This window comes from Pinus tabuliformis, chromosome 2_2 (genome assembly GCF_031772625.1).
Source record: "Pinus tabuliformis cultivar Carrire ecotype Pingquan chromosome 2_2, CPIR1, whole genome shotgun sequence".
Taxonomy (NCBI): Eukaryota; Viridiplantae; Streptophyta; class Pinopsida; order Pinales; family Pinaceae; genus Pinus; species Pinus tabuliformis.
Window position 1 is genome coordinate 1,086,592,464 of NC_142300.1, and position 26,132 is coordinate 1,086,618,595.

The window sequence follows — 26,132 nt, forward strand, 5'->3', positions numbered from 1 at the left end:
AACCAATCTTCTAGAAATAAACTTAGAAAATGTTTCTTAGGAAAAAAGGAAAGGCCATTCATTGCTTTAGGAAAGAAATGAAATGCAAAGACTAGAAATAAAGGTTAACCCAACACATGGAAATTCCTGAGATCAGAGATCATGCAAAAAAAACATGCACAAGGTTTTAACAAAATCACAAGAGCAATCACATAAAAGGAAACTACTCTATTCACATGAGCATAACCAAATCTAAACACTACGAAAATAGGGAGAACGAGATGGGTTGGGAAGGCGCTAGCCAACCAACTCGTTTCCATCTACGAAAGTTATTAAATAAATTGTGTGAAGGAAACATTGAAAATGATAACAGGAATTGCAAGTAGAAAAGTTACAGTAGCTCCTTTTATTCAAAGTCTTGTGCAAATATACATTGTAGAATGATGATCTAGCCCAGAGAGACAGGGCAATAAAAACTTGAAAAATTTAGAGGAATGTTTTATAAAAAATTATCCACATTATCGCTAGTTAAGTTTACCATAAAATCCCTAATTTATACGTAAAACTAGACTCTTAGACGTAACGAAACTTAATAGGAAAATACACTTTAACAATGATTGAACCTCCATCTTTATTTCATCCACAATTATCCAAGTCTCTCTTTAGCCTATTCATAATGCTCCAAACCTAATATAGAGAATGGAGAAGAGATGCCCACCAATCTTTAACAGGTGTAGTATTTTTGGAGTCGATCCAAATTGAATGGGCCAACTGTCCACCTAGTACATGAATAGTGGGTGGTACAGGAACTACGGATCCTACACCAACCAAACATCACTTTCAATTAATGACATTTAATCACCATGCCTTAAGGAAATATAATGAGGTAAGTTACAAATGAATTTAAATGTGTTTAACTTTTTAATAACGAATAAGCCCCTATGATCCATATCTAATAAAATCAAAAAAGGGGACCAATAATCATGTGTAGAGGTTTAATTTTAATTGTAAAACACACACTTACATAGCGTAGTGAGGACAAATATATGGCTAAAAGAAGGAAAATTGTGGCCATCAATAGTCTCCTTATAGCTCCACCTGAATGAAGGTTCAATCAATAACATTATTAGGGTTATACACATACTTTTTCAAAAAGTATAAATTACATTCATTTTTCACATCCATGAAAGAAGGATATACATGTATGTATTCAACTTGCCTTATCCTCTATGATATTTTAGAGGAGCATAGAATTTGGTTCACATATTGGTATACCCATCATCAAGGAACTTCTGTTAGTATTCACTTTCAAAGATGCATGATCTCCCACTTTAATTTTTTTCTCTCTCTTGCTCTTATCTACATAATTCACTTTTCCAACTTCTTTTATTTATTAAATTCTATCTAATTTTAGTCATATTCTCTTCCATCTCCTTGAGAAATTTCAACCCAGTTATTACTTTATTTACCACTTTGTCCCAACACATTGGAACATTTTTTTATCTTGATATCCCTTTCTCTATTGAATATCTACCAAACCTAAATAATCTTTTCACTTGTATGGCTTATACATAAAATACACTCTTAACATATCCTTAATCACCTACATGACTTTTTATGTCCATCCATATTTCTGTGGATGATATGTTATGCTAAAATTCAAATTTGTACAAAAACATTTAAAAAATTCTCTACAAAATTTTGAAGTAAACTCCAGATTTCCATTTTAAACCATTAATTTTTCTACTCCACACAATTTAGCAATTTCCTCAATGTGTATTCTACAAAATTCAACTCATTATCACTTATTTTCACTATAATTAAATGGAAAACCCTTTTCAATTTGTCTACAAATACCATTATTAAATCATATTTTCTTCTTGTTCTCGGAAACCTAATAACAATATGAATGGTTATTGCTTCAAATTTCTACTCCAGGATTAACATTGAAAATAGAAAACACATTGGATGTCCATGTTGAGTGTTAATCTCTTTTTTATTCCATGCACTATTTATGTCATCAACCACATCACTTTTCATTAATGTCCAATAATGTTAGCTTCTTATTGTGACAATTATTTGTTGATCACTAGAATGCCCTTCATATGGAACATTATGCATCCTTTTAACACCACCTTCCTCTATTAATTATAATTAGAAACATACATTCTATTTTTATGCATATGTATTCCTTTTTTATTATTTTATACTCTTTAAAAAAAATCAACATCTTCTGTTGTAAACATTTTATTACTTGTGGATTATGTTATATTGTTATAGTAGCCTCCAAATATCTAACCTTTAAATTTCATGAGATTCATAGTAGTGGCTGTAACATGTACAATAATGTGCACTTATTTTACCTGAACTAGAAATATTCTCTCTTCCTTTAATATGCTTGATGGAAAATTCATATTCACTTAAAAATTCAAATCATATTGAATATCTAGAAATTAAATTTAATTGTTCAAATAGATACGTTATGATTTAAAGAAGAAAATTGGAAATACACACCATGTACAACAAAATTAAGCATGGGTCTCAACTTTAATATAGATAATTATAGGATAACATCCTCTAAACACCCAAATAAATTCATACTTTCCAATCACATGTCCTCCATAGTGAATACATGATCTCTATATACACCTATCAAGACATTGTGCATGTGATCCCTTGATTATTAGGATGACACTATTGTATATACATTTAAATATTACATGTACATTTAGTCCCATATATTCCCACTTTTTGAGCATACTATACATACTTAACCCAATATAGGCCTCACTTGTGGTCATAACAAAATACCCTTCTTCGAAAATCTTTTTCCTCAAAGCTTTATTGTTCAGGGAGTTACATATGATAAAGTGAAATAATAGAATTTTCCTAAATTCTTACATTCATCTTGCCTCTAATGGTGATCCATTCATATGAAATTAATATTTCCAGCCTTAATCCTTGATGTCTAGTTGATTTGTAGTTTTATTTCAATTGATTCCATATCTTCTTTTATGACCTCTTCAATTTGTAGTAGTTGTTGGTCATTAAAAAAATATCTTCAAATAGTGATTTGGTGATTACCTGTTCCATCAATATCCATGGGAAATCCATCTTCTTCCTTGATATTTTTTATATGGATCTTATTTTCTTCCTTGATACTCATGATATTGATATTATTTTCTTCATTGAAATATTTCTTGATAATGATGATGTTGGTACTGTTTCAAATTTTTTATATTTCCTTCACTATTCATGACATGTTTTTTGTATATTCTTTTGAGAAATAAATTTATAGTGTATCCTCTATAATAAGTCTTGTAGTTATTCATTCTTGGAGATAATATCATCAAATTTTGACATATACATCCTCTAGATGGATTTCAACTTCTTCTAGTATATTCTAGCTACCCTCATGAATCTTCTCTTCTTTCACCTTTTGATCCTACAATATGATTACATTTATCAAATTTTGAAATCATTTTTGAATTCTAGAATGCATTTATGATTTCACTTTATCCATATCTAAGGCTTATTCAATCTTCTTGAAAATTTTCTCTTCAATCTTTTGGTAGTTTCTTCATCTAAGATCATTGTTTCTTCTTGACTTTGACAATGTTTCTCTTACTCCTTCAATATCATGATGTCATATAGTGACCTCTTATTATGATTTCTTATTCTACATATGTTTTCATCTTTATTTTTCAATTCTTCCTCTGAATCATATTTTTCCCAATTCCCTTTTCTACTATTTCCCTATTTGAAGTGATGAAACTCCTTTATGAGTGCTTCATAACTTGTCACCCTTCTTCTTGATCTCCGAATTTTATTCTTTAAATTCATCTTAAATATCTTTCATTTTGTCCAATTTGACAGTCCTTGATCTAATTTTTAAGAAAAATATATTCATATTTTTCCATGTAATTTGCAATATAATATCTTAATCATATCGATTCTACCACTTGAAATCTCTATCCATGCAAGAAAAACTTGTAAAAACATATTTTGAATGATTTTCCTTTGATTTCCTCAACCAATTTTTAGGACTCAGTTGACAGTTATCTTTATTTTTCATTTCTTGCAAAAACATATTCTAAATGATTTTCCTTTGATTTCCTCAACCAATTTTTAGGACTAACTTTCCAAACCAATTTTTAGGACGCAGTTGACCGTTATCTTTATTTTTCATTTCTTGCAAAAACATATTCTAAATGATTTTCCTTTGATTTCCTCAACCAATTTTTAGGACTAACTTTCTCGTTATCTTTATCTCGTATAAATCTTGTTAATATCATTTATTATTAATTTAAATCTATACCTCATTGTATTCAAGGAATCAAATGGGTAGGAAATGTATCTACACCCTCATATTATAAACTCAATGTGTTATTAGTATATTAATAGTGATCTCATGGGATTATTATCATCTTATGAATATCTCATGAGAAATCATTGATAGAGTGTCATGTGTCTAATTCTTCAAACATAATTTTAAAATTTGTATCTAAGGTACTTTTCTAAGTATCTTACTAAAATTTAAGATCTCATAGTTTGAAAAGCCCCAGAGAAGATTTAACTTGTTTAAAAAAAATTACAATCATTCACAAACCCTAAATTACATTAGGTATAAAGTTTAAAAGTGTAGAAAACCAGATTCTTAAATTTGATCCAATTGTTTTTATAGATTTCTCCTTCATATGATCCAAGTAGCACTATTTGAGGCCTCTAAGAAAAATGGTGTTTCAAAACTTCCAAACTAACTTGATTGGTACTAATTTTAGAAACAATGATCTTAGATGAAGAAACTACCCATATATTTAAAAGCATATATATCCCCATTGAGACATACCATATACATTTAACCCAATAGTCCCCCTATGGACTCGTAACATATATATCATATAATTATGGTCTATACTCAATTAAAATTTATTCCCCATTAATTAATGTCTATGCAAGTTCAATGTATGCAATATGGAAGGAGTCTCAAATTCATGTGATTACATAATTCACCTAATGTTATTTAAGATTTCTAGACTCATAACTAATGTCATTTCCATTCTAGGTATGAAATCCACCTCACCCCTATTTTCTTGCACCTATTTATACCAAAACATGTTCATGTTGATTTGTAGTCTTCAAATTAGTTTCATTTGTACGTAATTTCTTCAATGAATAAAAATTTTGTTCACATTTTGACTTCCATTAAAATTAATTGTTTTCCTTTGTAAATGAGTGATGGGATAGCCCCAAGGGTTAGCTTACTTTTTTGAGTTCCAGTTGGTCAATGGGTAGATCCCTTTGGATTGATATGCCTGGATTTTAGGTTGGATGTAATGTCCTTAAACAACCCTTAAAAAATGAGTGATGGGATGCGAAACCCTTGTAAAAAAAAGTATAAACATACTGTAATATCCAACTACTCCCATAAAATATGAAGCAATAAAACATTCTTCAATAATTTCCACACTCAATAATATCCACACTCAAATAGCTTTTATCTTCTTTAATCCACAAATATACCTTCCTGTGAAATGATGTGTCAGAAACAATAGAATTCTTGTGTAAGCATGTCATCCAAAAAATACAATGGCAAATATATCCATAATTTTCCAATATGTCTTTCATTAATCACATAAGAAAATTTGATAAATAGTTAATTGAAATGGAACTCCTACAAATTTATAATTACCATACCAAGTTCTAAGACTTATCTTAATGATATTTTTTCCTTAATTCTCACATGATGATATTTTTATCTTATATATGTCCTTTAAAATATATGTGATCAACTTATTTAATTAAAACTATAGTGATCTTGTCTTTGTTAGTCAACAAAAATATAGTGATCTTGGAACACTTCTTTTCCTTATTTTTTCTCATAGAAATAAAATTTTAGAGAGTCACTATTAATATTTCTTAAGGTCACATAGACCACATTTCCCTTAGTGGACTTTCATCATCATCATCATACATAATGTTTTTTAAACCATATATAATGTATACATAGTTGACATTGAAATGTTTACTTGAAATCATCACTAAAATAAATTTTTTTTTTCTGAAGAAAAAATCAAAACTTTTTATTAAGAAACTATAAAAAGTTTTACATTCTGATGATGTCTTGAGCCTATCAAATGGCTCATTTGTTTGCTGTTTTGTTCTTCATTGTGAGCTGTTACTGCTGTTGTACAAAAACATGTACAGGCTTCCTCCCGGCTGGAGGCATATAAAAACCACTTGAAAAAACATTCAGGTTCTGGGGTCTCCTTCGACGAAGGAAAACAACCCCTTACAAAAATTATAAAGAGTCTGTAATAAACGGAAACATAAAGCTGCATATATGAAAAACTGTTTACTGTTGATACAGCTCATGAAGAAAGAAAAAGAAACCGTGAGATGATGAATAAAAAAACTGTGAACTTAAAAACCAACAAAAAAGGCCGAGAAGACTGCTGTCAAAAAATAATAATATAAGTGCTGTGATCATTGTGGCAGAGCATAAGGGGGCTGATGAGTAATGTGTGACTGCCCCTGTCTGATCTCTTCTACTGTCCAGCTGCCCAAATCCTGTTGTAGACCAGCCTTAGAAAGCTGGTCTGCTTCCTCATTTTTATCCCTGTAAATGTGGCAGATGGTTAACTTATTAAAAGATGCCTTTAAAAAAGAAATTTCTTCAACAAGAGTCTTCAAAATCTGATTTTGACAAGATGCATTTCCATTGATCCATTTTATGACATTGAGTGAGTCCCCAAAAATTTGTATTGTGTAGATATTCCTGTGAAGAAGCCAGCATAAGAGGTAGCGCAAAGCAGACAATTCAGCATAGTTATTTGTGCCTGTACCCAGCCCTACAGATGCTTTTAAAGAGTGTTCAGGATTTATATAGATGCACAAGCCCGCTCCAGCCTTATTGTTTTGGGATGCCCCATCAAAAAAGGCCCACGGAATGCCCTCCTGTATATTGATTGGCTTTTGATTAATTTTAGGATTTTTGGCTTCAGGGGGCGGAATGGCAGAGTATATAGCAGCAATATTGATAGCAGTGACGGAAGTGGGGGTGTCCTTGTCTTGAAACAGACTTTTGTTTCTAGCAAGCCAAACTCCCCAAAAGAAGATAAGGGGCAAGTTTCTCATGTTCCCCTCTAGGTAGTTTTGCCACCGGTTCCTCCAGGCTTCTTCCAAAGGATTAGAGCCCCACTGAGCTTTTATCTTGAGCAAAACAGTAACTTCCTCCCAAATCTTTTTTGTGACTGTACAGGTTATGAAGAGATGACTGATGGTTTCCACTTCAGACTTACACAAAGGGCATCGCCCAGGCCCAGCTAGAAACCTGGCTTGTAATATTTCCCAGGTTGGGACCTTCCTTTTTAAAATGCACCATAGAAAGAGCCTGGCCTTTGCTGGGCATTTGAGTTTCCATATCTTTTTTGCCCACCAATCTGGTACTCCCCAACCCTTCTCTCCCATTAAGAAAGTGTATCCATCTTTTGGGGAGTAGTCCCCCATTTTGCCTTGAGCCCACATCAAGCGATCTGGTTCATCTTTAATCCTGACATTTGAGCGTTGCAATTCTTGGATGAAAGCCTCCCACTCGTTCTTCCATCTGACATTTATTCCTAAGTCTTCATCACTCTACGAAGCCTGTCCCCAAAAGGTAGACTGGCCAACTTTCTCCACCTGATTTAATGAGGTAATGCCTATACTGTCAAGGTGTCTAAGAAGCCCAGGTGACAAGGCAAAAGCTTCATTGCATCCTACCCAGGGATCTCTGCCAATTCTTATATGTCTTCCATCTCCCACTTTCCAAGCTAATCCTTGCTCAATCACTGAAAAGGCTTCCATCGTGGCCTTCCAGATGGTTGAAATATTCTTTATCTTCTTGTCTTGACTCCGAATCCAGTCTTCCAAAGGGACTGGATCAATGTACTTTGTTTTCACCACCCTTGTCCATAGGTTCTCCATAGTTATTAATCTCCAGCCTGATTTAGCTGCTAGTGAGAGGCTGAACTCAGGGAGTCTTTTTATTCCCCATCCTCCCCAATATTTTGGTTTAGCCACTTTGTCCCAGGCTACCCAGGGTAAAACTGAGGACTCATTTGTTCCTGCCCATAGAAATCTGCAACAAATTCTTCTGATTTTTTCCATCACTCCTTTGGGGATCCAAGTCAGAGCAGCCCAGTATACTGGGATGGCTAACAATACTGATTTGATAAGGGTCAATCTACCAGCTCTGGAGAGCCACCTGTAGCTCCAGTGTGAAATTCTGGCTTCTATCTTTGCTACAAGCCAGTTCCAGTCCTCTTTTTTATATGCTGCTGGCTTTAGCCAAAAACCCAGATATTTGAAAGGGGTGTCCAGAGGCTGGAGGGGGTAAGGGAATAGATTAGCCATTCTATTCCTTTCTCTTCTTTCAAAATCTGCCACACAGAGTTGAGATTTCCTAGAGTTTATCTGCATTCCAGTAGCTTTCAAAAATAGATCGAAAATGCATTTTAACTCCTTAAGTTCATTGAAAGATCCATTGGTGAAAATAAATATATCATCGACAAAAAGTAAATGGGTGATGTAAAGATTAATTTCTACCTCAATACCTTTTACCTTCTCCTCTCTTCTGGCTTTGTGAATCAATCTGCTTAGTCCTTCTGCCACAAGAAGAAACAGGAGAGGAGATAGCGGACAACCTTGCCTGAGGCCTCTTTGGCTGTTAAAAAATGAGGATGCTGCTCCATTGATCAGTACTGCAAAACTGACATTTGAGATGCATCCCATAATCCAGCTAATAAAAGAATAGTTGAAGCCCACATGAGTAAGCAGCATCCGGAGGTAGAGCCAGCTTATTCGATCATATGCTTTAGAGAGATCAATTTTGAGTACCACTCCCTTCTTTTTCTTCAGTCTGACGCTATGAATAACCTCCTGGGCTACTCCAATGGCTTCATGAATTTGTCTTCCATCCAGGAAACCAAATTGTTCCATTGATATATTTCTTGACAGGATAGGAACAATTCTGAGGGCAATAACCTTTGCAATAATCTTGTAAATGCAATTACACAGGGATATTGGTCTGAAGTCTTCAAAGCTCTCCGGATCATCCTTCTTAGGTATGAGAGCAATGAAGGTAGAATTGAAAGGTCTGTAGACTTCTCCTTTCTGTCTTGACTCTTCAACTACCTCAGTAATTTCGGAGCCTATTTGATCAAAAAAATGGAGAAAAAGTTCTATGGTCCAGCCATCAGGGCCTGGACTTTTATCCTTGCCCATAAGCTTCATGGCTGCTTCAACCACCTCCTTGGATACCATATTTGTAAGTTCTTCTGCTTCATCCTCCTCTAAGAATCTTGGAAAGCATTGTGTTGTTCTTAAGACTTCTGCAATGGTAGCCTCTCCCGGATCAGAGAAAATTTTCTGGAAATGTCTTTGTCCTAAACCAGAAAGCTCTGGAAAGGAGTTGACTTCCCTCCCTTCTTCATCTTTAAGTCTCCAAATAGTATTTGCAGATTTCCTGCCTTTGGCAAAGTTATGGAAAAAACTAGTGTTTTCATCCCCTGACTTTAGCCAAATTGCCCTACTCTTAAGCCTCCACTCTTCTTCCTTGTCCAAGAGGATTTTGTTTTGCAGCTTCTCCAGATGGAGGATTCTGTCCTTTGAGGCCTGCGAGGAATATCCATCTTCCTCAACGCTTTCCATCTGCTTCAGCTCCTCCCTGATTCTATTCAGTTCTTCATTTTGTTTCAGTTTCCTGTCCTTTGCCCAGGAGATTGTAGCTTTCTTCAGTCTTTTGAGATTCTCCATGAACAAGAAGCACTTGTCCTCCCCTGTATTGTGAACAGGGTGAGTCCAAGTTTCCTTAAACAGGTTACTATAAGAAGGGTCTTGGAGCCAAGATGGATTGAACTTAAAAGGGGCAGGAGGTTTTGGGGGAGGAAAAGTAAGGTCCAAGAAAACAGGGAAATGATCCGAATTCCCTATTTCCTCAACCCACTGTCTGACAATAGGTGCTCTGGAAGTTAAAGACTCGGATAACAGGAAACGATCTAGTCTTTTGGCGATCCAGTCCTCCCCAATCCTTCGGTTCCTCCAAGTAGGCTTGAGTTTGTTCGGGGAAGGATCTATGAGGTTATTTTCCGTTAGTCAACAAAACTACAGTGATCTTGTCTTTGTTAGTCAACAAAACTACAGTGATCTTGGAACACTTCTTTTCCTTATTTTTTTCTCATAGAAATAAAATTTTAGAGAGTCACTATTAATATTTCTTAAGGTCACATAGACCACATTTCCCTTAGTGGACTTTCATCATCATCATACATAATGTTTTTAAACCATATATAATGTATACATAGTTGACATTGAAATGTTTACTTAACATCATCACTAAAATATTTTACTTATACACTCTTTTCATATTATTAATATATTTTCTAATAAGCACGCATATTATTTATGACCTACATTGAATTTTTTTTATTATTCATATTTTTTAAATTCCATGTATTAGTTTTACATTTAAAATTGAATGAATGGTGTATTTAGTTAGTTTACTTAGGTGACTTACTAAAATAATCTGAAAAAGTATAAGAATTCTACATCTTCCACATACTAAAAAATGAGAAAATAATATTATTAAACTTGTATTTACTTTATCTTTAAAGTTGGTATAAAATTATGTTACATCATATGTAGATCAAAATATTTTATTTATGGTTGAGAGATAGGAAAAAATATTCTTACCACATCTCCTTATACTAGATTGTAATATAGATGACCGGCCTAATAAATCTTTTAATTAAAATTAACAAAACATGTATATTCATTTTGCTGTTTTGTTATAAATGACATTGTATTTATTTAAAACATATTTTATTTTAATTTTAAAAGGGACACGTGTCAACTTGACGTTGAGAAGGAAAATAATTAGGCATCTACTCATATTGGTTTGTATAATATGCCTCTTCCCAAAACAGGAAATATATGCATAATAAAATTGATTCACAAATAAATAAAATATTAATTAACTAAAAAAAATGAATATCTTATGAAATGCATAACATTGAAATATACATAATCACTATTTATAATGAGAAAGAAAATAAAATTTAACAGAAATATAACACATATGGAACACTTATCTTAAATGAACATCTACACTTACTAGATGAAAATTTCAAACATTCCACCCAAGCATAAACATAACTAGCCCAAATTTCCTTGGACTAGGTGAACCTCTAGCGGAGGATATGAATTCACAATTCCACCCAAACATAAAAAACACAAGTCCAAATTTCCTAACACTAGAGGAACCTCGAGGTGAGGATATGAATCCACAAAGATGAATGTATAGGAAGACAATTAGGGTTTAATGTTGTCACTATATAGTCGATCACAAAACATTGTTAACTCAGGGTCTGAATTTCCCCTTCAACTCATAGAAACAAAAGACATGAATCTCCCTCTTTAAAATGTATCCCTTCACACTATTTACCTTCTTCGCGGGGTTCTTCTATGGTTTGGTTAGGAAATATCAATTTTGGAAACTCTAGATATTCTCAGTTATTGGAAACTTTCCACAAATTCTAGGACTTCCATGCACTCAAGCAGCCTTACATTACTCAAATAACCAATCCTCTCCTACAACAAACTAATAATGACTCTCCATAATATAAATATTTACTTTTCTCAAATAAGGAAGAGAAAAAGTGAATGAGATGAGTAAGGAAGAATTCTCCAACCACAAAAATTATGGTTGATAGGTGAATGCTCACAGTACACCACGTGGCTTCCGAAAGAAGCCCGTGTAACTCCTTTTCCTAACTAAATCGAAGATGGTGTTAGTTAAATATTATAACTTGGTCTAGTAATTTTATCCTCCATAATGTCTCTTCAATGAGAGTCGCTTATGACTATGTCCTAGATTTGCAGCACATCGCATATTTTAGTATTAATATCTAAAACATATTAAATTTATGTGTTCTTGATAATTTTATCATGTCTAAATATATATTAGTAATTCGGGGATCAAGATGAGGGTATTACATACCGCTTCCCCTTATTTTTACATTGTTCCTTAGTGCATCTCACCATGCAACCGTATATATATTTATGAAACCATGATCTTTCTTTCTGGAATGTGCATTTGTTTTACTTAAATGTCTCTTTCTACCTCCACCTAAATCAAGGTTCAATCAATGACATTGATATACATATATACATATATTTCTTTTAGAAATGTATAAATTAAATTCATTTGTCACATTCATGGAAGAAGGATATACATATACCTATTCAAGTTTCTCGATCCTATATGATATTTGAGAGGAATATAGAATTTGGTTGACATATTGTTACCACTACCCATCATCAAGGAGATTTTGTTAGTCTTTACTTGAAAATATACATGTTCTCCCACTTTAAATTTTTTGTTTCTCTTGCTCTTGTCTACATAATTCATTTGTATTTATTGTGTTATTTTTTAATCTCTACCTAATTTTAACCTTCTTCTCTTCCACTTCGTTGTGAAATTTCAACCCAATTACTACTTTGCGTGCTGCTTTTTTCCAACACATTGGAGCATTGATGTTTCTCTGATATAGAGCTTCAATCAACTCATTTTCATTTTCAAACAATCTTTCTATCCATTTCTCTATAGAATATCCACCAAACCTAAATAGTTTTTTTGACTTGTATGACTTATACATGACATACACTCTTAAAATATCATCAATCACCTACATGACTCTTTTTGTCCATATATATGTTTTTGGATGATAGGTTGTGCTAAAATTCAAATTTCTACAAAATCATTTAAATAATCTCTAAAATGTTTAAGGTAATCTCTAGATATCTATTTGAAACCATTACTTTTAATACTACAAGCAATCTAGCAGTTTTGTCAGCTTGTAATTCTACAATATTCAACTCATTTTGGCTTAGTTTCATGAGAATTAAATGGGAAAGCCTTTTCAATTTATCTACAACTACAATTATTAAATCATGATGTCTTGTTGTTGTAGGTAACCTAGTAATAAAATCAATGGTTATTGCTTCAAATTTCTACACTAGGATTGACATTGAAAATAGAAAGCCCATGGGGTGTCCATGTTGAGAAATCATTTTTTGTCATTCCATGCAATGGTTATGTCATCAACCACATCATTTTTCATTCTTGGTCAATTATGTTAGCTTCTTATTCCTACAATTAATTTATGATCACTAAAATCACTTGCATATGGAACATTATACATTTTTTTAACACCACCTTCTTCTATTCACTATAATTAGAAAAATAAAATATATTTTTATGCATATGTATTCCATTTTTATGAGCTTATACTCTTTAAATTTTTGTTGTACATCTTCCTCATGTAAACATCTTATTACTTAGATTATGTTATATCGTTATAATAGCCTCCAAATATTTTCCCTTTAAATTTCATGAGTTTCATAGTAATGGTTGTAACATGCACAATAATGTACACTTATTTTAGGAGAATTAGAAATATTATTCACTCTTCCTTTAATATGCTGGATGCAAAATTCATATTCACTTAAAAATTTAAATCATATTTTATCCTTAGAATTTAAATTTAATTGTTCAAATAGATATGTTATGATATAAAGACACAAAAATTATAAATACACACCATGTACAACAACTTAAGCATGGATCTCAACTTGAATATAGACAGTTATAGGAGAAAATCCTCTAAATACCCAAACATATTCATATGTTCCAATCACATGCCCTCCATAATGAATACATGATCTCTATATATACCTTTCAAGGCTTTATGAATGTGCTCCTTTCATTATTAGGATGACAGTATTGTATATATATTTACATATTGCATCCACATTTAGGTTAATATATACCATATATACTTAACCCTTTATAGGCCACATTTGTAGCCATAACATAATACCCTACTTAGAAAAGATTTGTCCTCAAAGCTTTGTTGTTGAGGGGTTACATGTGATAAAATAAAATAATAGAATTTGCTTAAATTCTTCTTCTTTTTCCCCGAGGAAAAAGTCGTAATTTTATTCATATTGATAAAATTACATTTTGTAGATGCATGATGCATATTCAGATGGCTGTTCTTGTAAAGCCAGGTAGCAAACAGAGTAAAGGAAAATCACAAAATTGCAATTAACTGTTCCTGTTGTGACAGGAAGCTACAAGATATAAAAAAAATTAAAAAATTCCAGTAAGACTAGACTTTTCTGCCCTTGTTCTTCTCCACCCGTCACCAACCACCTGTGTCGGGAGTGGGTGTAATGATGGCTAGCTGATTTTCCATAGTGATTAGTTGGAGTTCTTTGTCAGAATCCGAGCCCTCTGATCCATGCGTTCTTTTGATGCCGCTTATTTCCATTTGTGGCTCTCGTTGCAGATCCAAAATGTGAGTCCCTGAATGTGTAGCTGGAGCATTCTCCTCCTGAGTAAATGTCTATCTCATTAGAGTATCGGGTTCTGTCTGATTCTCTGTAGGCTCCTCGTTTGTGTCTTCTTCTTCCATTGGTTCGGTGTGCTGCCAACCTTTGGGCTTTTTTTGCTGATTCTTGGATCTCTTGGTGTCCTTTCGAGCAATAGGGCAGTCATATAGAAGGTGCCCTATTTGCATACATCCCCTGCACCGGAACACTGTGTTCTCATAGTCGAGCTGTTGTTTCCATTGAGAGTTATTGAAGTTCAACGTGATGTGGTCTGGTAGTCCCTGACTCAGGTCCACTTCTAAAAATATTCTGGCAAAGGTAAATATTCCCCTGATAGCTCTGTCTTCATCCATTTTTAGGAATTTCCCCAGGGAATCCCCAATGGCAGCTAAAACTTTGTGATGCCAAAAGTGTAGAGGGAGACCATGCAGCCTCACCCATACGGGCATCGTTGAAACTTTCATTGTATTAGCGTCGAAATCAGGAAACTAGGGGGTAAGGAAGAGGCCAGTACTGCCCCAGAACCAAGGCCCCTGATTGATGATGCTATCTCGTTCTTGTTCTGAATTAAATCTGACTATGAAGTATCCTTTGGGACAAAGGTATATTTCACAGCTTGATGTCCATGTTGTATAGATCCACTGGTGCAAGGCATCTGCTTTTGGCCATAAGCCATTAAATCTGCAAATAACTGCATTTTTACATAAATCAGAATGTAAACTAGTTACCTCTGGCATAGCGACTTGCACCGTTGGTGATTCTGGCTTTTGTTCAACAATGTAGGGTCCCGGCACCTCTGATGGTGGTGGTTCTTTATTTTTCATTTTTTCTTTTCCTTTCACAGCATCCCGAAAGGAACCTGTATTCTTAGAGCTGATTCCAGTGCTCCCGCCACACAGTCGGAGGTTTAAGATAATGGTTGAATCTTTAGTAATGCCGTATTGCTAGAGAGTTTGTTTGTCCTGCATACTGTATCCTGTGTATATAAGATTTTGGTGTTGTGCTGGGGTTCCAAGATATCCCTGGATTTCCTTTTTTAACTCATGGATGCTCATTCTCTTACTGATCCGCATGCAGTGGTGTTTACCCTCAGTTGATTTTATGAAGATCTGAACCAGATCGGCCTCCATACTGAGTGAATCGGTCTTGTGGAGTTCTCGTTTTGCTGGATCTAGCCAACCGGGAGAAAGTGGCGGCATATTTTGTTCAACCCTCATCTCATCGGCCACATCCAGCCATTCCATATCGCCCTTGTCTTTTTGCCCGAGTATAACAGGATGTGTTTGCAGATCTGGGCGTTGACGAGTTATTTCGTCCTCTGCATGTTTGGTTATACCCTGAGACCGATTCCCCAAAACATGGACTTCGGATAATCCGTTTGAGGGCTGCCAGAAAGTGGGAGATCATGCCCACAACCTTCTGGGAGGGGGTCGAGGAGCAGACTGCCGGTTCTTTTTTCCATCAGCGCAGGCAATACTTCTTGTCCAGGGCGTAATCCTCGATGGGGAGATCGCAGCTACCCAATATTGGTTGGGGTCCGGCTGATTGGCAACAATACATCGAATGCAGAGTAAAATTTTTCCCAGATCCGTCCTGAGAGTAACATTCTAGGCCGAGATAGGAAGGGATATCTCCAGGCTCTGTTGGCTCTGTTTTGAACCATTATACTCCTTCCCGATAGTAGATCCGAGCCAAATCCAACGGGAAAGATCAAACATGGTGGACCCATCGGCCAGGCCCCAAGCCGTTCCAGGGTAACGCTGATCTTTGAGGGCAACGGCGGTGTGAGACCGAGTTCTGGAGGAGGCTTGATCTGTCGTCGAGGGCTGATCCATTGCAGAGGTAAGCCAGGTCCATGGATCGATTGTTCTGACTTGCAAGTTCGTGCAGGGATTCCCTGCGGCCGCTGTCCCTTCGATGGAGCTTCTTGTGTCGGCGACGTTGAGGGTTGCAGGAAACCTAGCCATCTGTTCTCCCGAGCCGCAGATCCCTTCTTCGAAGAAAACCCTCTATCTATTAACCTAGTATTCGAATTTGCTTAAATTCTTACTTTCATCTTATCTGTAATAATGATCCATCCATATAAAATCAATATTTATAGTATTAATCCTTGATGGCTGGTTGATTCATAGTTTTATTTCCATTTTTTCAGTATCTTGTTGTTGTGACTTATTCAATTTGAAGTAGTTATTGGCCATCAAAAAAATACTCTCTAATAATGATTTGGTGATTCCTTATTCCATGAATGTAGATGAGAAATCCATCTTCTTCTTTAATATTATTGATATGGACCTTATTTTCTTCCTTGATAATGATGATATTTATCTTCTTCTCTTCATTGAAATCTTTTTTTATAATGAGGATGTTTATATGGTTTCACATTTGATGGATTTTGTCACTATGCATGACAAGCTTTTTTCTATCATCCTTTAGAAATAAAGGTATATTGTATCCTCTCTACCTAGTCTTGGAGATAATACCATCATATTTTTCTTAAACATCCTCTAGTTGGAGTTCAACTTCTTCTAGTAGATTCTACTGTCCCTATTGAATATTCTCCTATTTCAAGTTTCAATGCTACAATGTGATTACATTTATCAAATTTTGACATCCTTTATTAATTTTATAATTCTTGTATGATTTCACCTTATCCTTATCTAAGGCTTATTCAATATTCTTACAATTTTCCTCTTCAAAATCTTTTGATAGTTTCTTCATCTAATATCATTGATTCTTATTCACTTTGACAATGTTTCTCTTATTCCTTCAATATCTTGATGTCATACAATGACTTATTATTATTTATTACTCTACATATCTCTTCAATTTTATCTTTTAATTCTTCCTTTCAATCATATTTTTTCCAATTCCATTTTCTACTATTTCCTTATTTTAATTGAAGAAACTCCTTAATGAGTTATTCATAACTGATCACCATTGTTCTTGGTCTCTCCTTTCTCTTGTTTTAATTCATCTTAAATATTATTCATTTCTTCCATATGTGAGTCCTCATCCAATTTTTGAGAAAACAATATTCATATTTTTCCCATGCAATTTGCAATATAATATCTTACTAAAAGTGATTCTACAACTTGGAATCTCTACCGCTAGAATAAAAACTTGTAAAACCATATTCTGAATGATGATCCTTCGCTTTCCTTAACCATTTTTTAAGATTGAGTTCACATTTATCTATATCCGGTATAAATCTTGTTAATACCATCGATTCTTATTATATATATATATATATATATATATATATATATATATATATATATATATATATATATATATATATATATATATATATATATGATTGTATTCGAGCAGGACCTGATATTATTCGAGGAATCAAATGGGTGGGAAATGTTTCTACACCCTCAAATTATAAAGTCAATGTGTTATGAGCAGTGACCTCATGGGATTATTATCATTTTACCAATATCCCATAAGAAAAATTGTATAGAGTATAATGGGTCCAATTATTGAAACATAATTCTAAATTTTTTTACACTAGGTAGTCTCCTATTAAATTTTAACATGTCATACTTTGAAAAGCCACATGGAAGATATTCTAATAACTATATTAAGGTGACACTTTTAAAATTGATTTCACAATTATTCACAGACACTAAATTCTATAAGGTATAGCTTTTAAAAGTATAGAAAATCAAATTCTAAAATTTGATCCAAATGCTTCTTAAGAGTTCTCCTTAATATAACCCAAGTAGCACTATTTGAAGCCTCATAGAAAAATGGTGTTTCAAAATTATGAAGCTAACCTAATTGATAATGATTTTAGAAGCATTCATGAACACTAGGTTCCTTAGAGCATATATAAAAAATTATTAAAAAAGAATATATGAAACTTGAATCAAAATTTTGTGAGGATTTATTCTAGACATATTACAAGTTCCACTATCTAAAACCTACAACAAAAAAAGTTATAGTGAAAACTTTGAACTAACCTATTCAAAACTTATTTAGGAATATTCAAGAGTCTTAAATTCCTTAGAGCATATCTCCAAAAATATTACAAACCAATATTTGAAATTTTAGCCTGTTTTTCACCATGATTTCTGCTTAATATCTTCCAAGTTTCACTATGTAAAACCTCCAATAAAAAACTTATAGTGAAAATTCCAAAGTGGCTTGTTTAAAACTAATTTCAAGAGTATTTAGGAACCTTAGCTTCCTTATAACATATCTCTGAAAATATAGCTAATATAGATCTCAAAAATTTTAGCCTCATGTTAAGTTTGATTTCTCCTATGTATTTTCCAAATTGCACCATCTCAAATATCTTAGAAAAACTTATAGTGAAAATTCTTGAATAACTTGTTTGAACTAGAAAAACCATCTAATGGTTAGCTGTGATACCAAAGATATAAAAATCATAAGTACACAATAGACAACAATTTAAGAATGGAGTGCAACTCCAATATAAATAATGAATAAAGTCCTCCAAATACTGAAATACATTCATATATACAAATCACATATCCTCCATAATAAAAACATGATATATATACACTAAACATTGCACATATGGTTCATTCATTATTAGGATGATTATATTCCATATATTTTTTCATATGAAATGTATATTTAAACCCATAAATATCCCCATGGAGAAATACCATATACATTTAACAAAACATAAGCCCTTATGGAGTCATAACATATATTTCATATAATTATGTCTTGTGCTTAATTAAATTTTTTTCCCATTAATTAACATGTATGCAAGTTCAATGCATGTAATATGAAAGTAATCTCAAATTCATGTGATACATACTTCACCTAATGTTATTTAAGCTTTCTAGACTCATAATTAATGGCATTTCCATTCTAGGTAAAGAATCTACTTCAACCCTATTTGCTAGCATCTATTCATACTAGAAAATTTTCATGTTGATTTCTAGTTTTTAAATTAATTAGAGATTAATAAAAATATTCTTCACATTTATACTTCCATTAAAATTTAGTTTTTTTTAAATAAAATTTAGTTTGAATCTACTTCAACCCTATTTGCTAGCATCTATTCATACTAGAAAATTTTCATGTTGATTTCTAGTTTTTAAATTAATTAGAAATTAATAAAAATATTCTTCACATTTATACTTCCACTAAAATTTAGTTTTTTTAAAATAAAATTTAGTTTTTTTGGGGTAAATAAGTGATAGGATGAGAAACCCTTATGAAACAAAATATAAACATCTTTTAGCATCCAATTACTCCCATAAAATATCAAACAATAAAATATTCTTCAGTGATGACCACCCTCAAATAGCTTTTATCTTCCTTAATACACTAATATACCTTCCTGTGAAATGTCCAAAATAACAGAATAACTTTTTGTAAAAGTAACACATTCTTATCTGGGCATATAATTGATGCTCCCATAACACTTTTAGCACTTATCCAAAATGATGTTCATGTACTTCCTTTGAATCAAAATAGGTAAGTATCTCATCCAAAAAATACAATGAAAAATATATCCACAATGTTTTAATGTCTTTCATTAATCACGTAAGAAACATTTTTCAATTGGTAATTGAAATGCCATTACTACAAATTTATAATTTCCCTACCAAGTTTTAGGACTTATCTTAATGATGTTTGTTTACTTCACTCTCACATGGTGAGATTTTTGATTTTTGATTTATCTTTTAAAATATATGTAATCAATGATGTCATTAATTGTTTCGTAAAGTGTATGTACTATTCACCATGGTTTTATTTAGTTTTCTAAAGTGAATACACAACTTCAATGTTTCAAATTATTTTTCATAAAGAGAAGTGGTTCTCCCCCAAGATGGGTGTATATACCCTTTAGAAAAAGTATATGATAGTAGGTAGGTTTGAGGTAGTAGTTTAACAAATAAGTTTTTATCCCTTTTGTTGGAAAACTTTATATTTCTTCAAATACATCCTCAAACTCATAGAATAATGGGAAATCCTTAAGACTTGAACCTTTTGTGTGGTGTATCTCTTGCACATGATCTACATGATATTGCCATAATTTCCTCAAACATCTATTTAATTGTAAAGCTAGAGTGTCCCTTATAAAAATGTGCCTTTGAATGAGTTACATAATGCTATCATTTCCTTTTTCATTGAGATATCTAAAAGACTTGTTGTCGTATTTTCCTAAATCATAATACTTGTCCAACCAATATATTCCAATTCTGATACTTTAAGATGCCAATGGTATACTATGCCAATAGACATTTGCATTCACTTCTTTCATATCCATTAGATAGTGTATGACAATCTAGGTAAGGGTTATTTTTGTCCCATACAACAACTAGACAAGCCATGATCCTCAATGATTAATTTCTCTCAAATGGAATCTATCCACTAGTATAGGATCCATGTAACAATGACTTGTTACTAAATTAGATAAAATAATAACATGTTGAATTATAGTATTCCTTCCACATGAACCATTTGGGATTGATATTGTTCCCATCTATCTAATAGGGATGCATATATCAGTTTAATATTTATACCCATGTAACCTATTTTGGTATCCTCTTGAATGTTTGTTTATATCCTCATTTTTTCATCTCTATGCACCTCAATTTTATGCATATGATCTCCTTTAAATCCCCAACATTAGTTTGTGGTCTTCCTCATTTTCACAAGGATTATGCCATTTTGGATTCAGGCTAAGCTAGTTGATTTGGTGATATCTATGAGGGATTTCTATATGAAATGATTTTTTCATCCTTTCTTTCTCTAATATAATTTGTCCTCCTTATCCTTCCTATATTTATAATACAAATTTATACATTTCCTTTGATCATAGAAGTACTTGATGTTTCCAATATTATTTTCCAAAGTCTTGGGTGTCCAAATTAATTTTATCATTGTAAAAATAAGTCATTTAACCTAATAACATTTTAATTTCACATTCTAGTCATTAATAAATACCATATACCTTAACAAATCCAACAAAATGTTTTAATATTATTCAATGGTAATGCTTAGCCACTTGATTTAAAATTATTAATGAAACGTGTTGTCATAGTACTTCTTTGAGAGGTACTCATGCTAAAAATATTTGTTCAACTCCTCCCATTGAATAATTTATTTATTAATTTTCTTGGCATGCTTCAAATAGTACCACCATATAGAGGCTTTCCTTTGTATGTGATATATGGATATACTAACATACAAATTATAGAATTAACTATGTAAATTAAAATACACTTTGACTCCACAAAACTAGGATTCAACATCATCTCCCATTTCCTTTTTAGCATCAAATGTTTGTAGCATAATATTCCTAATATTACCCAACACGCTATCGAGTTCATATATTCTTCTCTAATTCCTAACATGCCATACTTGTAGGCAAAAAAACATCCTAGCTAAATTAGTAGGTAAATAGTGATGTCTTTGAGCTCTATTAGCACTTCTTGAACATGTGTATCCTCCATAGGTATACCTCCTTGAATGAAGTCCTCCTCCTTTCTCATGTCTTAACCTAGCCCATTCTTAATTTTTATTTGAAATTGATTTAGACATTTCTGCAACTAAGCATTCATTTTATTTTTTTTCCTCTTAGGCTCTTATTAAATTTTCATTATCAACTTTGTAACTCTATATTTCCATTCTTGAGCTCCTAATAGTCCCTTCAAACTCATAATATTTAGGCCTTCAACTTCTCTTTCATGGATATAGGATCTCATTCCATCTTTTATCTCTCTAATTTACAATCATGAGCTTGGATTATTCTTCTTATACCCTTAATCTTAAAAAATGTGTAAGAAATCATTCTTCCTAGAAAATTACAATTTTTGTAAACCTTTCATTAGTTTAGCTATATGTCATTCTTCATCTCAATTCATGAATAGTACAAATACACTAAGATATATTATAATAATTTAAATATATTTTCATGTTGAAACACCTCAAAAATGATTATAGTTATACCTCATTCTATCTTAGAGCTAAAAGTTTCATCCTTCTAAGGTTTTTCATTTCTACTCCATTCTATGCCTTATTATTATGCCATTATCCCTAGAGACTTGTTAGCACCTAAATCTGCCTTAGGCTGAAGGAAGGCAAAAATTAGGGTAACCACAAACCATGCTCAATCTGGTAGCTAGCCCTACCAGAGCAGGAGAGGGATCTCTCTGAGTCACGCTGAGCGAATGGATAGGAAAAATGGTCTGAGATGACTTACAATGCAATATTTACCTTAGGCTAGCAAGTGAAAAGGGATTTTGGAAAATATTTTATGAAGTGACCGAGATTCTAGGATGTATATGGGACTGGCGCTCAGCAAAGAACAGAGAATCGAATATGAAGGCACAGATTATTCCGTGAGGCAAGGTAGGCAGCAAGAACAGCAATTTTGGCTTAAGGTAACGTGGAATGGAAAGATTGCTGAAGAGAGTGAAAAGGGCATGGTCGCATGAATCCTTTTCAACAGAAGAGTAACACTACAAATGAAATTTTCCCACAGCCAGAGAAATATAAATTGAATTCTACCTAATCTCACTTAGAAAATTTCACTAAAATGAAACATGAAATGAATTATGAAACATAACAAGATACATATGGAACATAAGAACACATTTGCTACACTCACAACCACAAGAATCTCATGAAATAGAGCCACTGCCTTTCATTAATTCTTTGTCAAAATACACAGTGCAGAAACAGAGTTTCTTTCCCACAGTCTCCTAGAAGTTACAAGCTATTCAACCCTTTGCAAATAACTTGCATACAATATATAGAATGTGTGAGGAAGAGATAAAATGCCCAAGGGTTGGTAAGTTACTCAAATCATTACGAAAAGGAGATGGAGAGCCAACCATCAGCTACACGTGCAGTGTTCTCAAGCATGACATTTGGATTGGATGACCCTTTGCATTCTATTGCCACTTGGATAGATGCCCATCTAGAGAGAAAAGTCTTTAAATAAAGGCTTTCGTGCCAAAAAACTGAATTGTAGATGACCGGGCCCACTTGGAGAAGTCGCGACCCGAAATTTCGTGAAACGGGAGAAAATTGGCAGTTTTTTTTCCCCTGTGCATCGCACCACTTTGGAACCTGTTTTGGGGCACTTCAAGGTGTCCAAAATGTTCCTAAGTGGGCTTGTTGGAAACCCTATCTTGTCTACTTTCTAACGCCACTGGAATTTCTCAATTTGGTGATCATTTGCCCTCCAAATCTTCATTCTCCCAAGACTGCTTTCTGTGTGTCAAAAAAGTGGCAGAGAGGCCATTTTTGGGTGTTTTTTGACCTTTAGGAGACCCAAAACCTATCAAAATTTCTTTCTCGGACACCAGTAGACATACTTTTCGATGCTAAATCCAAATATGCAAGCCGTTCCTCGATTAGAGCCCCAGAATTTTAGTGTCGCGCCAGTGGCGCGGCACATAGGGAGGAATTTCCTATTTTGTGTCCAAAAAATTATCCTGTGACCAAAATTTGCCCAAATTTTTTGAAATTTTGGCTGGAGGTTCCCTATGAAGTGCTATGTTGTGCCAAGGAAGCCTTAGCCAAGATTTGAAGCTGATCTTGCTCCTTTGCCTCCTTTGCCTCTTTTGTCGCTTTGCTCAATTTTGCCTTTAGGCTCCTGATTCTTGCTTTGGAACTCATGTTTCAGGCCTGGTAGTGATGAGTCATGCACCTCAGCATGTCTTTCTCCCTGTTTGCTTTATCCAACCACTGCTCCAAGTGAACGTTCACTTTCTCTAGCACATACTCCTGGTCTTTGTCTCTTTGCTCCATAGGTCTGCCTTCTGCTGCCAGGATGTGTCGCCGGTTTTCCTTGATCATTTGCAACTCTATCGCAGATAGCCGATCCTCAAGTTGCTTGTTCCTATGCTCCAGATACTGCACATTCCACTTGGCCCTATCCAAGTCTAGGGATAGGTTCTCAATCACACACTGCTGCTCCTGAATGATCTCTCCCAACTCAGCATTGGTAGGTTCTGCATCTGTCTCATCATCGTGGAGGATAACAAACTCAGTCTCTTGCTCACGTGATGGCCCTTCCTCCTACACTGGCTCCTTGCTCTTACCCTACTCCTGTGGTGTTGATGTCGGAAGCGAGGCCCCTTCCACCCCGGGTGGAGATAACACTCGCTTTGCTATTGCAAACAATGGTCTACTGCCCTTCTGGTATGTGATGTATACTGGCATGGTGGCAGTCTCATGGCTCTCAAAATGATGTGAATGACTTCCCATATCATGCTCAAACTGATGTGAAGGACCTCCCGTCTCATGCTCAAACTGATGTGAAGGACCTCCCACCTCATGTTCTGCCTCTGATATCACCAGTGGAGCACTAAAGAAATCACGGGAGATGAAGTCCTCCCAAGCAATACCCTGCAATCCCAACTGGTGGTCCACTAAAATCCAGATGAGAGAAAAATGATAGACATTGTTTATCTGCTGTCGTGGGGTCTTGTGCTGCATGAAGTTTTTCATCTTCTCAATGTTGTTGTAGATGAAAAATGGGAGGCTCATCATCTGCACCCTGGTGAAGTGCATGAGCAAGCGGATGTGATAGGCATAAAGGCGAGAAAACCTCCCCTCGCAACTGAAATACTTCATGATCAATCTCATGAGTGGGGCATACTCATCCCTCAAAAATCTGAATGGAAAAACTCTGGTGAGCTAGCTCAAGCAGCTGTTCTTGATGTAAGGCTCATAGTGATGCCTCTCCACCTTCTTCTTCTTATGCCACTCCTCCCCAATGTTTGGTATCCTTGTTGCCACTGATATAGCCTCCGGTCTCAAGGTGAAAGGGACCGCAACCAATATGGATTGACCCCCTTGTAGATGTAGTGCAAAAAGGTTGGCCAACTCATGATGTACTCTCACATTTGCCACCCTTTGGCAAAATTCATAACATGCCAAGTGCTGGAAACAAGACATGGCATGTGAGCATGCCTGTAGCTCTATGAGGGTGTTTGGCTCGTCTCTCAGATGTCTGCCACTCCGGTGATGTCTCCTATGGGCCCTCTCTCCTGAAGATGTTTCGCTGTGGGTCCCCTCCTCATACTCTGAGGAATTTTCTGATGCCATTACTACTGCTTGTACCCTGAGTTTTATGTTGCCCTCTGAATCCAATGAATCTGATAGATGCTCTGAAAATCTGTCACCAAGGGGACAATAAAACAGGGGAGTGTTAGGAGGGGAATGATGAAAAAGGGGAATAGGGGTTTAAAGGAGAAATTTATCAGGGATTTGGGAGCATTTGGGGTATGGTTTTTATGGGCTAGGGTTTGATACCTTGAGCTATATGAATAAAGGGGACGAATGGATATGATTACAATGTAGCTAGGGTAACTATTAGGGGAAACTGCTACAGGGGAATTAGCTAATAGAAGGAGGGTAGGAGCATATTTTAGTGATAATGTCACTGTAGAAAAACCCTAGCTTTCTTGACATTCTTTATATCATTTTTGGGTTTACTTAATCAAAATTTTTCCTTTGATTTCATGGTCACCAAAATCATATTTTTCTTTGAGTTAAGGATCAATGGTGAAGGTATCTAGGGCCACCTTTGCAATTTTGAGAGCCATTTATAAAAAATTACGCGATTCGGTGTTTTTTTTTTTAGGCTCACAGGTCTGTGTGCCGCACGCTTTGCCCAGTGTGCAGCGTGCTGGGTACGCGTCGCGCTAGTGTAATATTAACACTGTGGCCGGGCTCCTAGTGCGTTGCACACCCTGAGAGCGCTGCGCCAC